The sequence below is a fragment of the Triturus cristatus genome, chromosome 4_1 (genome assembly GCF_964204655.1).
Source record: "Triturus cristatus chromosome 4_1, aTriCri1.1, whole genome shotgun sequence".
Classification (NCBI taxonomy): Eukaryota; Metazoa; Chordata; class Amphibia; order Caudata; family Salamandridae; genus Triturus; species Triturus cristatus.
Window position 1 is genome coordinate 293,530,321 of NC_140585.1, and position 14,894 is coordinate 293,545,214.

The following is a 14,894-nucleotide window of genomic DNA, read 5'->3' on the forward strand; positions in this document are numbered from 1 at the left end:
CCATATGTCTTAGTCTTTTTAACTGCCTTACTCCTTCTCAGTTGTTTGCTCTCTGTCTCTGTATCTGTCACTCTCCCTTTGTCTGTTTTACCCTTAATTTCCTTAACATCTCTGGGGCAGATTTACAAGCCACCTGCGCCACCACTACGTCACTTTTCTTGACGTACTAGTGGCGCAGGGTGCTCCTCCATATTTACAAGGAGAGGATAAGCCACTCTGTGTGTCTTTTCCTCTCCTTGTAAATACAGCCAATTCAAACGCAGCACTGTGTGTTGAAGGGGTATTCTATGGGTGTTGTTGTTTGTGTTCCCACACAACACTTATAGAACTACACCAATCTCCTGATTTACGAGAAATCATAAGTCTGAACTTGTGTGTGAATGCTACGCCACCCACTCTTGCTTTTTGGATTATAAATATTTGGGCAGATTTACAAGCCCCTTAAGCCACTTTTGCGTCTGTTTTTCCATGTTAAAAGTGATGCAAAGGTGGTGCAAGGGGCTTGTAAATCTGCCCCATTGTGTGCTGAAGTTTTGACCTCTCTGCTCACACCAGTATTCCTTGATTTGTTGCTATGCTAGCAGGCAGAAGTCATGTTAGAAGTAGCAATCATTTGGAAAGGGTTGAAATTTGCAAATAATAGAAATGTGTTTCCATTTAAAACAAAGGTGAATAACATGGAAAGGGGGCAGAGTAGAGACTTCCTGACCCCCTAGTCTTTGTCATGGAGTCCCTGAAGGTTTACTAAAGTTGAAAAAAGTGATTATTTTTTTTAAAAAACATCATTGGGTGCGCGCAGCGTGCGCACACCCTAAAAAAAATAATTGACAAATTAATTCAAAAAACAAGTTTTTGTGTTTTTAGATTTTAGGTGGCTCTAAAAAGAGCCCTTGAGTTAATGTAGGGACAGAGGAAGAGAAAAACGAAAAAAAAACAAAAAACTATGGCCTAGTGCAAGAGTGCTGCTCAAATCTTCTCTGAATGAGATCAACACTGCTCTCACCCATAGAAATAAGAGCACCGCAATCCATGCACCGTGTACACATCCTCGCAAAACAAGGACGTATATCCAGAGGTGTGGAGGAAGAGGAAGGCACCATCGCAGAAGAAGTGCTCGGCTGAGCTGCCGAAGATGTGCTCGGCTGAGCTGCTGCAGATGTCGTCGGCTGAGCAGGTGGAGGGTTTGCCCCAGAAGCTCGACGAAAAGTCGCAGGATGCACTTTTTCAACGTGCCTCAACATTGTGTGAATACTAAAAGAGTACTTCTTATTAGCATTCCCACGTGATAAATTCCGCTGACAAAGTATGCAGGTGACTTTTGGTGCATTCACCTTCTTTTGCCCCTCAGGAAAAGTGAAAAACTGCCATATAAAGGAGTCTTTCTGCTTCCTCTGCCTCTGTCTCTCAAGAGTGTCCTGTTCACTCTCAGAAGATGGCTGCTGCTCTGCCAGTGTCTCACAAAAACAGAGTAGCTCCTTCTCCCATGGAATCAGAACTAATAATGAGGGGACTGGGTGTGGTTTTGGAAGAATCTGGAACTGAAAGTACTTTGAACCAATGAAAAGTGATGTTTCTTGATCACATAACTTGCCATGAGGGGATTGGGGGTGGTGTTGAAAGAATCTGAAACAGAAAGTACTGAAAAACAATTAAAAGTGTTGTTTTATTAATCACATAACTCGAGGTGCGTGCACGGAGCAAGCTCAGAGCGTGCACGGTGCAATTACGCATGCACAAACGTGTACGCGCGCATGCGCATAAGTATTATGCGCGTACGTAGCGCCATACGCAGCACGCGCGCATGCGCGAACGTCAGCGCTCGTACTCCGCGCGTATGCGCGAGTGTAGCACGCGGAGCACGTACGAGGCACATGCGTACGTGGAGAACGTACGCATGCACACACTACGGACGTACGCATGCGTACTGGGTGCGCGCTGCGAGCGCGTACTAAAACGTACGTATGCGTACGTAGATAACGTACGCATGCGTAAACAAAAAACGTTTGCATGTGTATTAGGTGCGCGCTGCGATCGCGCTCTAAAACGTATGTATACGTACGTAGATAACGTACGCATGCGTACATGAAAAACATACGCATGCGTACTAGGTGCGCGCACTGAGCGCGCACCCTAAACATTTTTGAAAAAAAAAATAAAAATTTAATTAAAGTGTACATAAGTTAATAGAAGATATTAACTATGCTGTTCAACTTTATCCAAATTCAAAGTAAAAAAAAATGAGCCACACCATATTAAAGGATACAGATAATCTATAAATGTATACATAGGTAACTTTTTGTAAAAGAAATATATAAAAAATATATTAAAAAATTATAAAATTAGCATTTAAAAAAACCTTTGAAATTCACTGAAAAAAACCATAGGTTTCACACACGTTATAGTTAGGAATTAGCATTTAAAAAACCTTGCAAATTCACTGAAAAAAACATAGGTTTCACACATGTTATAGTTAGCTGGCCATTTCACTCGTAAAAAAACCAATGAAATTCCACCGTTATAGTTAGTTCAGCTAACTATAGCTCGCGCGCCCGCAATCCACTGCTGATGACGTCACATATTACATCACTCATGACATGGTCAGTGACATCACTGATGACATCACTGATGACATCTCAAATGACATCACTGATGACATCACTGATGACATCATCAATGTGATAAATTACTGCATCTTCTCACACCCTAATTTAACCGTTGATACACAAACTCAAAATTTCAGACATCCATTCTCAAAACCATAGATACTTCAATACCAATAACTACATACCCACTTATTAACTCTTGGGTTTACATACACCTCCACTCATTCATATGTACAGTCACTCATACTTACAGTCACTCCGTACAAGACTATCATATGCATTTATGCACCTACATAGACACTCACACACCACCAATCATCCATAGAGGTACTGTCACACCTAGTCAGTCATGCAAATAATTAATCACACTCCCATTTACTCACCTATGCAGTTATACACACACAAGTTCACTTACTCATAAAAATAGTACCACATTCTTACGCTCTTATACAATCATTGTTACAAGCACACACTCATCCATACAGCCACTCTCACAATCACACACTCTCACATATACCCACTTATATACTTTTACACGCATATATACTGCCTTTCACATATGTAGTTAGTCACAAATGTACCACTGAGATATACATTCAATCCCTAACACACCCATACATACACTCACTCAACCATACAGTTCATCACAGATGCACTGTTAAAACCATGCACCCATGGAATCACCCACTCACACATCTATGTACAGAGTCACACACAGCCTACCCACACAAACACCCAAGCACCCATAAAGATACTCAGACAACCAATCGATAACCCATATAAACACTCCTATAGCTATTCACAAAACCATGCAGCCACTTATACACCAACAGACAGAAACATGAAGACATTCACACAGTTTAATCACTAGTCTGCAGTAAGATACATTTAATGACTCACTTTTCCAGTTAATTACGCACGTAGAAAATCATCCATTTACACACTTGTACAGCCACTCATTCTTCCACAGGCCTTTCACTATAAATATATAAAACATATTTAAATTTTACAGAAACACACAGTCACTGGATGATGTCATCAGTGATGTAATTTGAGATGTCATCAGTGATGTCATCAGTGATGTCACTGACCATGTCATGAGTGATGTAATATGTGACATCATCAGCAGTGGATTGCGGGCGCGCGAGTTATAGTTAGCTGAACTAACTATAACGGTGGAATTTCATTGGTTTTTTACGAGTGAAATGGCCAGCTAACTATAACATGTGTGAAACCTATGGTTTTTTCAGTGAATATATATATATATATATATATATATATATACCAATACCCACTTGGAAATACAAATGGTTCCGACACAGCTGGGGAAAATCTCAAGTGGATTTAAATTTAAAGACTTTTGGGCATGGGTAACAGATTAGTGAAACGCAACGGCAGACCCATTTCAGCCTGTCGGCTTTCTTCAGTGCCAGTCTCACCTACACCTGGGGTCCATATAACTGCAGATTTAGTCCACTCCCACTTTGGTGATGGCTTGACCCCTCCTCTGCCTTTAAAGGTGTAATGTTGATCCGACGCTTACACCATGCTTTTTGAATTTAGAACAGATGCATTGTGGTATGCGTATGCCAGTGTGAAAATTAATTCAGTATTGGGAAGTTTTCATACACACAGCGGTGTCCCAACAATTGTTGGCTTACGGACAGTAAACCATCTACTCCAGTCTGCCCATATGATGTCATCAGTGCGATTAGTCCACTTGAAAGTCCCTGCGCAGTCCAATACTGCTTCCTCCCTCCGCAAAACAAAAATTACAGTTCCACTGTGGTAATGATTGCTGGGGGCGCATTGTATTACCATACTCGTACCAAAACCGCTGGCATATGCGTTGCTCCAGACCAGGAGGGTGTGCCGGCAACTAATGCCTGCAATACTGGTGAAACATAGAAACCAATAACCACTTGGAAATACAGACGGGTGCGACACAGCTGGGGAAACTCTCAAGTGGATTTATTGCCAAATTTAAAGACTTTTGCGCATGGTTACCAGATTAGTATACATATGGGTGTGTGTGTATACTAAACATAACATAATGTATAACATATTACTTAAGCAAGGAGATAACAGATTATAACAGTATGAAAATCTGATGGATTCACATTCTTTACTTGGGGAGACCTATTAGCTGGAAGGGAGAGAGAGGACTAAAATAGCTCATCTGTATAGAACACTGCATCGCCATCTAATTTTGAGCTGTTAGAGGATGGAGCAATCCAACTGGAGCTCAATAAACGGTTTCCTACTGTGCACTAGCCCTAGGCCACCTCTGACGCAAAAGTATGCCATCCCTTTGCAGGAACAGACCTGGTTTCACCTGCTCAAGCTGAACTGACATTAGTCTTCTTGGCCAGAAGGAGTTCCTCCTGTTGAAGACAGAGAATAGAAGGGGCTTATTCATTCTTTATAATAACTTTTCTAGCCCTCTCCCTCAAAACCTTCCAGTGTTGCAGACGTTTTCCGGCGTTTTGACAATTGCTGTTTTTCTCAACAATGCCTGCCTTGGCAGGACAAGAAGGAATGGCTGCAGGAGAGCTTCAATTCTTCCTATAAGCTTCTGCAGACAGTGACTGGCAAATAAAGAAAAACCCAGCCCTAATCTGGCTCTTATCTCTCACTCTCTCTCTTTCCCCTCTGTCCCTCTACCTATCTCTCACTCTCTAAATACTAGTATTTATATTGTATTCACTTCCCCTTCACAATCTTTCCGACCCTACTTCCTCTCTCCCTTCAATCAGTTCAACCCTCTTTTTTAGGTCTCGCCTGAGCCAGTGCATGCGTTGCCCTGGCGAGACATTTAGTAGCTGCTTCAAAAGTGCTACCTTGCCGGCCACCAGCTTGCTATTATGCGCACAAGCGCGCGCAACGTGCACAGCACTTTTTCCCGTCGCGTGCGCACCACTCGCCTCACCACTCGCGTTTTTCTTATTTCATATTTGCGAGTACAGTGCGCGTCATTGCGATGACTTTCGCTTTCAACGTGATCGCAATGACATTCGCGGCCGCGCGGCATTACTTTTACGGCCGCGCGGCCAATGCTTGTTTTGTAATTGTTTTTACACATTCCCGAACCAGAGCGCATTGGTTGTTTCTTGGCTTGTCATTCGCACAGTGTGGGCGTGTGTCGTAAGCAGGGGTTTACTGTTGCCAGCACCCAAACAAACGGGTATTTGTGTGCCTCAAGGCATCTTGCTGACAATTGTTATATTGTGTCGCAGTATTCAGTCCTTAACATGCAAGAGTCTTGGATCCAGTTGAATGAACTACTCCAAGCAGATGAACACACGGCGCTGTGGTAAATATAGACCGACGCCACAGCAGGGGTGCAGCTGTCACGAGCTGTTGGAGGTGGCCAACAGCTGAGAGTCAGGAAAAACAAAACAACCTCTCACTCTCTAAATACTAGTATTTATATTGTATTCACTTTCCCTTCACAATATTTCTGACCCTACTTGCTCTCTCTCTTAAATCACGTTCAACTCTTTTCTTTTCATTTAGGAAACTCCACATCTTTTTTAAAGGCCCTTCTCATATTCACACTGCTTCTTGATAAGACATTCTTCCTTTCTTTGAAGGGAAGTGAAAATTATTTTCTTGCAATATCGTTGGTATACCATAAATTCATTACACCTTATTTTATCATTATCCTTACTTAAGCAATGCATTTAATCATTAGGACATCAGCAGTGTTTGCTGGGCATGGTGGTGTGTGCCTGTTGTACTAGCTACTGAGGGGGCTGAGGCTTGTGGTGTCCTTGAGCTCAGGGGTTCTGGGCTGCAGTCAGCTGTGTTGATCAAGTGTCCATGCTGTGTTTGGCATCTATATGGTGTTCCAGAGGGCGCTCTAGATTTTCAGATTGCATAACATGAGGTAAACTGACTCACACTGGAAACAGAGCAGGCCAAAGCTTCTGTGCCCATTGGGAGCAACACAGCACCTGTGAGCAGTTGTTGTAAAACAGCCTGAGCAAAATAGTGAGACCTAGCCTTGCTTCTTTTGACTCAAATGTGAAAGTTTTGATTTTTACAAGATGTAATGAATTATTTTTTCAAAACGAAATCTTTGTTTTCCTTTTGATATTTTCCCAGGAAATATGATGAACATTTGAACTGGGCCATGCATTCTAGCGTAACAGACAATTCTCCAGAATTGAGACATATTGCAACAACAAGCTAGCAGGCGGAGAGGACTGAAAACTCAGTGCAGCCTAGAATAAATGGCTGTGTGATTTTCAGCAAGGATGACTCAAATGCATTCTTCCTTTTAGAGCACCTGTAGGATTAAACTGATCTGTCAAGTACAAAAGCATCCTTCATAGAGCAACTTAGAAATGCGCTTGCTGACCCTTCTGCTGCATTTCTACGTCCAGCTCTAATTATATATGAATGAGAAGGAGAAATTACAGGGCCCTTCGCTCTTTGAGGTAAGATGAAAAGACTGAGGGCTGTGCAGCTCCCAAACGTTGGAGCCTCTGGACTTACTCCAGCTAACTCCTGCCGGTTTAATACTTTTAAATGTTGATGTTGTTTAACAATCCCAGCAGAAGGAGAAGGTTGAGAGGCACTGAAGTTCTCCAATATTGGTCTGTCAAGATCATTACTCAATCTACCTTGATTTGGCACAGTATAAAATAAGTCATGAAGTCTCCTATGAAAAGGTATGCAAGTCTGTTTGAATCACTTTCCTTAGTCAGTGGGACCCACTGGAAAGCTGGAAAGGGCAGGAAGGACCGAAATAGCTCCTCTGTATAGAACACTGCATTAGCAGCTGATTTTGAAGTGGGAGAAGATAGTGTAATCCAACTGGACCTCAATAAACGGTTTCCAAATGTGCAGCAGCCCGTGACCACCTCTGACGCAAAAGTGTAATCTCATCCCTTTGCAGAATCAGGCATGCTTTCACCTGCTCAAGCTGAACTGACATTGGTCTTCTTGGCCAGCAGGAGTTCCTCTCTTGCAGCTGTTGAGACTAGAGAACAGAATGATGCGTGTTCATTCTTAATGATAACTCTTCTGGCCCTCCCACTACTTACCACTTTAAAACTTCCAATGTTGCAGACGAGTCCCTTCATTGTGACCCATGCTGTTTTTCTCAATATTGGCTGGCTTGGCATAACAGGAAGGGATGCCTACAGGAGAGCCTGAATTGTGCCGGCAAGCTTCTACAGGGAGTCATAGGCAGATAAAGAGAAACTCAGCCCTAAGCTGGCTCTTCTCTCTCACTCTCACTCTCTTTCCCCTCTGTCCCTCTACCTAGCTCTCACTCTCTAAATACTAGTATTTATGTTGTATTCACTTCCCCTTCACAATATTTCCGACCCTACTTCCTCTCTTCCTTCAATCAGATCAACCCTATTTTTTACTTTAGGAAACTCCACATATTTTTTAAAGGCCCCTCCCATATTCACACTGCTTTTTGATAAGACATTTTTTTCCTTTCTTTGAAGGATACTGAAATTGATTTTCTTGAAACATGGTTGGTAAACCATCAATTCATTACACCTTACTTTATCATTATCCTTACTTATGCAATGCATTTCATCAGTAGGACAGCTGCAGTGCTTACCGGGCAAGGTGGCGTTTGCCTGTTGCCCCAGCTACTTGGGAGGCTGAGGCTTGCGTATTGCTTGAGCTCAGGGGATCTGGGCTGCACTCAGCTGTGTTGATCAGGTGTCCATGCTGCGTTGGGCATCAATATGGTGTTCTAGAGGGAGCTCTAGAATTTCAGGTTGTGTAATGAGAGGTGCACCGACCCAGGCTGGAAACAGAGCAGGCCAAAGCTTCAGTGCCCATCGGTAGCAGGACAGCACCTGTGAGCAGTACGTGTGAAACAGCCTGAGCAAAATAGTGAGACCTAGCCTCTCTTTTTTTGACTCAAATGTGAAAGTTTTGAATTTTACAAGATGTAATGAATTATTTTCCCAAAACCAAATCTTTGTTTTCCTTTTGATATTTTTCCAGGAAATATGATGAACATTTGAACTGGGCCACGCATTTCAGCATAGCAGACAAATCTCCAGAATTGACACATATTGCAACAACAAGCTAGCAGGCGGAGAGGACTGAAAACTCTGATATGCAAATCTGTTCGAATCACTTTCCCTAGTCAGGGGACACACTAGCTGGAAAGGGCAGGGAGGACCAAAATAGCTCATCGGTATAGAACACTGCATGAGCAGCTGATTTTGAGGTGGTAGAAGATAAAGTAATCCAACTGGACCTCAATAAACGGTTTCCTAATGTGCAGTAGCCCGTGACCACCTCTGACGCAAAAGTGTAATCTCATCCCTTTGCAGAATCAGGCATGCTTTCACCTGCTCAAGCTGAACTGACATTGGTCTTCTTGGCCAGCAGGAGTTCCTCTCTTGCAGCTGTTGAGGCTAGAGAACAGAATGACGCGTATTCATTCTTTATGGTAACTCTTCTAGCCCTCCCACTCCATATCACTTTAAAACTTCCAATGTTGCAGACGAGTTCCATCATTGTGACCCATGCTATTTTTCTCATTATTGGCTGGCTCGGCATAACAAGGGATGCCTACAGGACAGCCTAAATTGTGCCGGCAACCTTCTACAGGGAGTCACTGGCAGATAAAGAGAAACTCAGCCCTAACCTGGCTCTTCTCTCTCACTCTCACTCTCCTTTCCCTTCTGTCCCTCTACCTGTCTCTCACTCTCTAAATACTAGTATTTATGTTGTATTCACTTCCCCGTCACAATCTTTCCGACCCTACTTCCTCTCTCCCTTCAATCAGTTCAGCCCTCTTTTTTACTTTAGGAAACTCCACATCTTTTTTAAAGGCCCTCCCCATATTCACACTGCTTCTTGATAAGACATGTTTTTCCTTTCTTTGAAGGATAGTGAAATTGATTTTCTTGAAACATGGTTGGTATACCATCAATTCATTCCACCTTACTTTATCATTATCCTTACTGGAATGCATTTCATCATTAGGACAGCTGCAGTGTTTGCCGGGCAAGGTGGCGTGTGCTGGTTGTGCTAGTTACTTGGGAGGCAGAGACTTGTGGATTGCTTGAGCTCAGAGGTTCTGGGCTGCACTCAGCTGTGTTGATCAGGTGTCCATGCTGCATTGGGCATCAATATGGTGTTCTAGAGGGAGCTCTAGAATTTCAGGTTGTGTAACGAGAGGTGCACCGACCCAGGTTGGAAACAGAGCAGGCCAAAGCTTCCATGCCCATTGGTAGCAGGACAGCACCTGTGAGCAGTACATGTAAAACAGCCTGAGCAAATTAGTGAAACCTAGCCTCTCTTTTTTGACTCAAATGTGAAAGTTTTGATTTTTACAAGGTGTAATTATTTATTTTCCCAAAACCAAATCTTTGTTTTCCTTTTGATATTTTTCCAGGAAATATGATGAACATTTGAACTGGGCCACGCATTTTAGCATAGCAGACAATTCTCCAGAATTGAGACATATTGCAACAACAAGCTAGCAGGCGGAGAGGACTCAAAACTCTGTGCAGCCTAGAATAAATGGATGTGTGATTTTCAGCAAGGATGACTCAAATGCATTCTTCCTTTTAGAGCACCTGTAGGATTAAACTGATCTGTCAAGTACAAAAGTATCCTTCATAGAGCAACTTAGAAATGTGCTTGCTGGCCCTTCTGCTGCATTTCTACGTCCAGCTCTAATTCATTTTTTGATTAGCCCTCATTCTTTTCATATGTGAATGAGAAGGAGAAATTACAGGGCCCTTCGCTCTTTGAGCGAAACATGAAAAGACTGAGGGCTGTGCAACTCCCAAACGTTGGAGCCTCTGGCCTTACTCCATCAAACTCTTACGGGTTTAATACTTTTAAATGTTGATGTTGTTTAAAAATCCCAGCATAAGGAGAAGGTTGACAGGCGCTGCATGTGAGAAAGTGCCAACTTTCTTGCATAGTATGCCCCCACATTTTGCTGAATTGCTGAATGTACTTTGACTGAGTGTTCCCTGGACTCCTGCCAATCAGGTGCCCAGGGCCTATGTTCCTTCCCTAAAAACACAAAACACAAATTGGCAAACCCTGGCCACATGTCAGCCCCTGGTAAATGGTACCCTAGGTACCCAGGGCCTTCTGACTAGGGAAGGCCTCTAAGGGCTGCAGCACTCATTGTGCCACCCTTAGAGGCCCTGCACCCTTACACACACACACACTGCCCTTGCAGGCTGGGTGTCTGGGTACAGGACAAAACAAAGAGTCGACATGGCGCACATCCCTGTGTGCCATGCCCACCACCTACACTGCCATGGCATACATCAGCCACCCCTCTAGCTGGGTGCCCTATACCAATGGTGTGGGCACAGGAGCAGGAGCCCTGTGCCCCTACAGTACCCAGGTCCATTTCTGGGCACTGAAGTGCAGTGCTGCCATTTAAGAGTACATGGTGCTGAGAGCTCGTCAAACACGAACTTCCCAGCACCATAATGACAACACTGAAGACTGAGAAGTTTGGTATCAAACTTCTCAGCACATTAAACCCACACTGATGCCAGTGTGGGATTTAATGTACCAAGCACCCCAGAGGGCATCTTAGAGATGCCCCCTAAAACCTAGCCTACAATCCATGTCTGTTCTGATGCTGCCCAGGCTGCCACAAAGCAGACATGTTGCTGGACCCCTGTGTAGGAGAGCCCCTGCTCTCCTGGGCCTGCAACAATGCACATCCTGGGCGAGGTGCTAAATCTGCTCCCCCAGGATGGGCAGGGGGAAGCTTCAAAGGCATGCCGCTTCTGTGAGCTTCCGCAGGCCACTGCAGCCCCCCACTCTGGTGGGAAGCTTGGCCGGAAACCCCAAATAAGGACAGGGGATGTGCCAGCCTGCCAACCCCACCCCTCAGGTGGGGGAGGCGAGGTGAAGCACATCTCCGGGCTCTCGCCATCTTGAAGATGGGAAGCCCTGCCCAATAAGGACTAGGCTACTGCCCTCCTCCCACAGGAGAGAGGCAGGATAGGGGGTGTACCCACCCCAGGACAGGGGCCCACTGGTCCCTGCCCTTCACCTACCTGTAACGCCCCATATCTAGTATTTAGGGGCACCCTGAACCTTCCTTCCCCAGATTCCAGATTCCGAAATCCGAAGAAGAGCTAGAATAAAGAAGACCTGCCCTGCAGCTGCTAAGAAGAGGAAGACACCAACTGCTTTGGCCCCAGCCCTACCGGCCTGTCGACCCTCGAACCTGCTCCTGCTCCAACCCGGCATCTTTTGTGGCCAGCAACCTCACAAACCCTGGAGGACCTGGCTACCTTTTGCCTCTAAACCCCTGGGACTCCCATGAGTAGAGGCTCTACTCAAATCTACTTCTAATCCCTGGCAGCAGCCCGGAACCGCGAACCCTTCACACTCTGCACCCACCAAGCCTGGCCTATGCCAGAGTGAACAAAGACCACAAGGACGACCCCACGGCGACTGTGACCCTGAGTCCGTCACCCAAGGATCTCCCTCGACACTCCTGAAGAAGCCTGCAGCCTCAGAACCAGGTGCCCCCCCAACCGCGATCAACAGAGGGTAAGATTTTCCGACACCAAAAGGTACCCCTGCACCCGGCACCCCGCGGCCCCCTGTGCCCAATCCCGGGGTACCTACCTATCCTCCAACAGCCCAACTTACCTCTCGAAGTGGTGGTAGCACCTGAAGAATCTTCGTCCTCGAGCTTGCAGTCTTTTTCTAAACCGGAGATTTCCCATTGAAATCAATTGAGCGCCCGAAGGCTCAAAAGCACCCTGCACCCAGCCGCCCGAGTGGCCCTGGCAGTGCAACCTCTACATCTATCTACTTCCCCACTTGCCCTGAGTAAGTGACCAGGAGCCCAGCTCCCACAGCCGCGTGGCCTGCTAGTCAGCAGCCACCAACCAAGGCCCCCCTACCTCTCATAGGATAACATTGGGCCTAACTCTCTCTGCACCCGGCCGCCCTTGTGCTGCTGAGGGTGAACCAACTGTACCTACCTGACCCTGGGAGACGCCTGAGTCTATGCCCAGAACCTTAACTCTGCCAGTCGAGTACTTACCTTTAAACCGATAACTCAATTTTCTCCATAGGGTAACATTGACTGGTTTTTCCTGAAATTTCTTCTGTGTGGACTTTTCATAACGTAAAATATTCACCAAAAATCAGCCGTGTAACGAAAACAAAAATACTCACCTGCTATTAGGTGAGCTCCCAGTGTTGTATCTTGGTGTCCAGCACAATTTTCTCCCATAGGAAATCATTGACTGTTTTCTATGAAATATTTTCTGTCAACTTTTAAAATAGCAAAATATTGTCTAAAAATCATCACAGTAATTAAGTCGACTTTTATCACTTGATTCCAAGTACTGACCCAGGACTGAATCTAGGATCCAGTCCTGGAAATCCAAAAGTAATCCTAAAAGTAATCTATTGCAAATAACTTGAAACTTCCATTGAGCTCAATGCATTATTGTGTTTAAAATTGTGTTGCCTATTGCAACCACTTGTAACTTTCTACAAAAGTCAATTTCATATTGCAAAAGTATTTATATAAAGCATCTCATTCTTAGAAAGTATATTTTAATACCTATTGTTGGTTCTAAAATAAAACAAGCATATATTTTTTGTAGATAAACCATTGGCCTAGAGTTCGGTTATTGAGTGTGTGAGACCATTTGCTGACTGAGTGTGTGCAACAAATGCTTTACACTGTCCTCTGATACTGCCTTACTGCTTGACCAAGCTACCACTTTAGAGAGTAAGGTTATATCTAACTTTAGCCTCTGCCAAACCTCTGGGGACTGTGGACTCTGTACACCCTGTACCTATTTGGGAACAGTATATACAGAGCCACTTTCTCACACTGCAGTTCTCCAATATAGGTCTGTCAAGATCATTACTCAATCTACCTTGATTTGGCACAGTATAAAATAAGTCAAGAAGTCTCCTATGAAAAGATATGCAAATCTGTTCGAATCACTTTCAATAGTCAGGGGACCCACTAGCTGAAAGGGGCAGGGAGGATCAAAATAGCTCATCGGTATAGAACACTGCATGAGCAGCTCATTTTGAGGTGGTAGAAGATAGAGTAATCCAACTGGACCTCAATAAACGGTTTCCTAATGTGCAGTAGCCCGTGACCACCTCTGACGCAAAAGTGTAATCTCACACCTTTGCAGAATCAGGCATGCTTTCACCTGTTCAAGCTGAACTGACATTAGTCTTCTTGGCCAGCAGGAGTTCCTCTCTTGCAGCTGTTGAGGCTAGAGAACAGAATGACGCGTATTCATTCTTTATGGTAACTCTTCTAGCCCTCCCACTCCATACCACTTTAAAACTTCCAATGTTGCAGACGAGTTCCATCATTGTGACCCATGCTATTTTTCTCAATATTGGCTGGCTCGGCATAACAAGGGATGCCTACAGGACAGCCTAAATTGTGCCGGCAAGCTTCTACAGGGAGTCACTGGCAGATAAAGAGAAACTCAGCCCTAACCTGGCTCTTCTCTCTCACTCTCACTCTCCTTTCCCTTCTATCCCTCTACCTGTCTCTCACTCTCTAAATACTACTATTTATGTTGTATTCACTTCCCCGTCACAATCTTTCCGACCCTACTTCCTCTCTCCCTTCAATCAGTTCAACCCTCTTTTTTTTTACTTTAGGAAACTCCACATCTTTTTTAAAGGCCCTTCCTATATTCACTCTGCTTCTTGATAAGACATTTTTTTCCTTTCTTTGAAGGACAGTGAAATTGATTTTCTTGAAACATGGTTGGTAAACCATCAATTCATTCCACCTTACTTTATCATTATCCTTACTTATGGAATGCATTTCATCATTAGGACAGCTGCAGTGTTTTCCGGGCAAGGTGGCGTGTGCCTGTTGTCCTAGTTACTTGGGAGGCAGAGGCTTGTGGATTGCTTGAGCTCACGGGTTCTGGGCTGCACTCAGCTGTGTTGATCAGGTGTGCATGCTGCATTGGGCATCAATATGGTGTTCTAGAGGGAGCTCTAGAATTTCAGGTTGTGTAACGAGAGGTGCACCGACCCAGGCTGGAAACAGAGCAGGCCAAAGCTTCCATGCCCATTGGTAGCAGGACAGCAACTGTGAGCAGTACGTGTAAAACAGCCTGAGCAAAATAGTGAGACCTAGCCTCTCATTTTTGACTCAAATGTGAAAGTTTTGATTTTTACAAGGGGTAATAAATTATTTTCCCAAAACCAAATCTTTGTTTTCCTTTTGATATTTTTCCAGGAAATATGATGAACATTTGAACTGGGCCACGCATTTCAGCATAGCAGACAATTCTCCAGAATTGA

General features: G+C 44.4%; 4 non-coding genes across 4 annotated transcripts; all 4 read left to right on the forward strand.

Moving 5' to 3' along the window:
• The first annotated feature begins 6,313 nt into the window (after positions 1-6,313).
• LOC146854318 (signal recognition particle RNA) lies at positions 6,314-6,613 on the forward strand. Its single transcript, XR_014958913.1, has one exon.
• Positions 6,614-8,185: 1,572 nt separating this feature from the next.
• Positions 8,186-8,485, forward strand: LOC146854319 (signal recognition particle RNA). Its single transcript, XR_014981675.1, has one exon.
• A 1,106-nt stretch (positions 8,486-9,591) lies between these two features.
• On the forward strand, positions 9,592-9,891 carry LOC146854320 (signal recognition particle RNA). The gene has a single exon (XR_014958902.1).
• Positions 9,892-14,433: 4,542 nt separating this feature from the next.
• On the forward strand, positions 14,434-14,733 carry LOC146854321 (signal recognition particle RNA). The gene has a single exon (XR_014958896.1).
• The last annotated feature ends 161 nt before the right edge of the window (positions 14,734-14,894 follow it).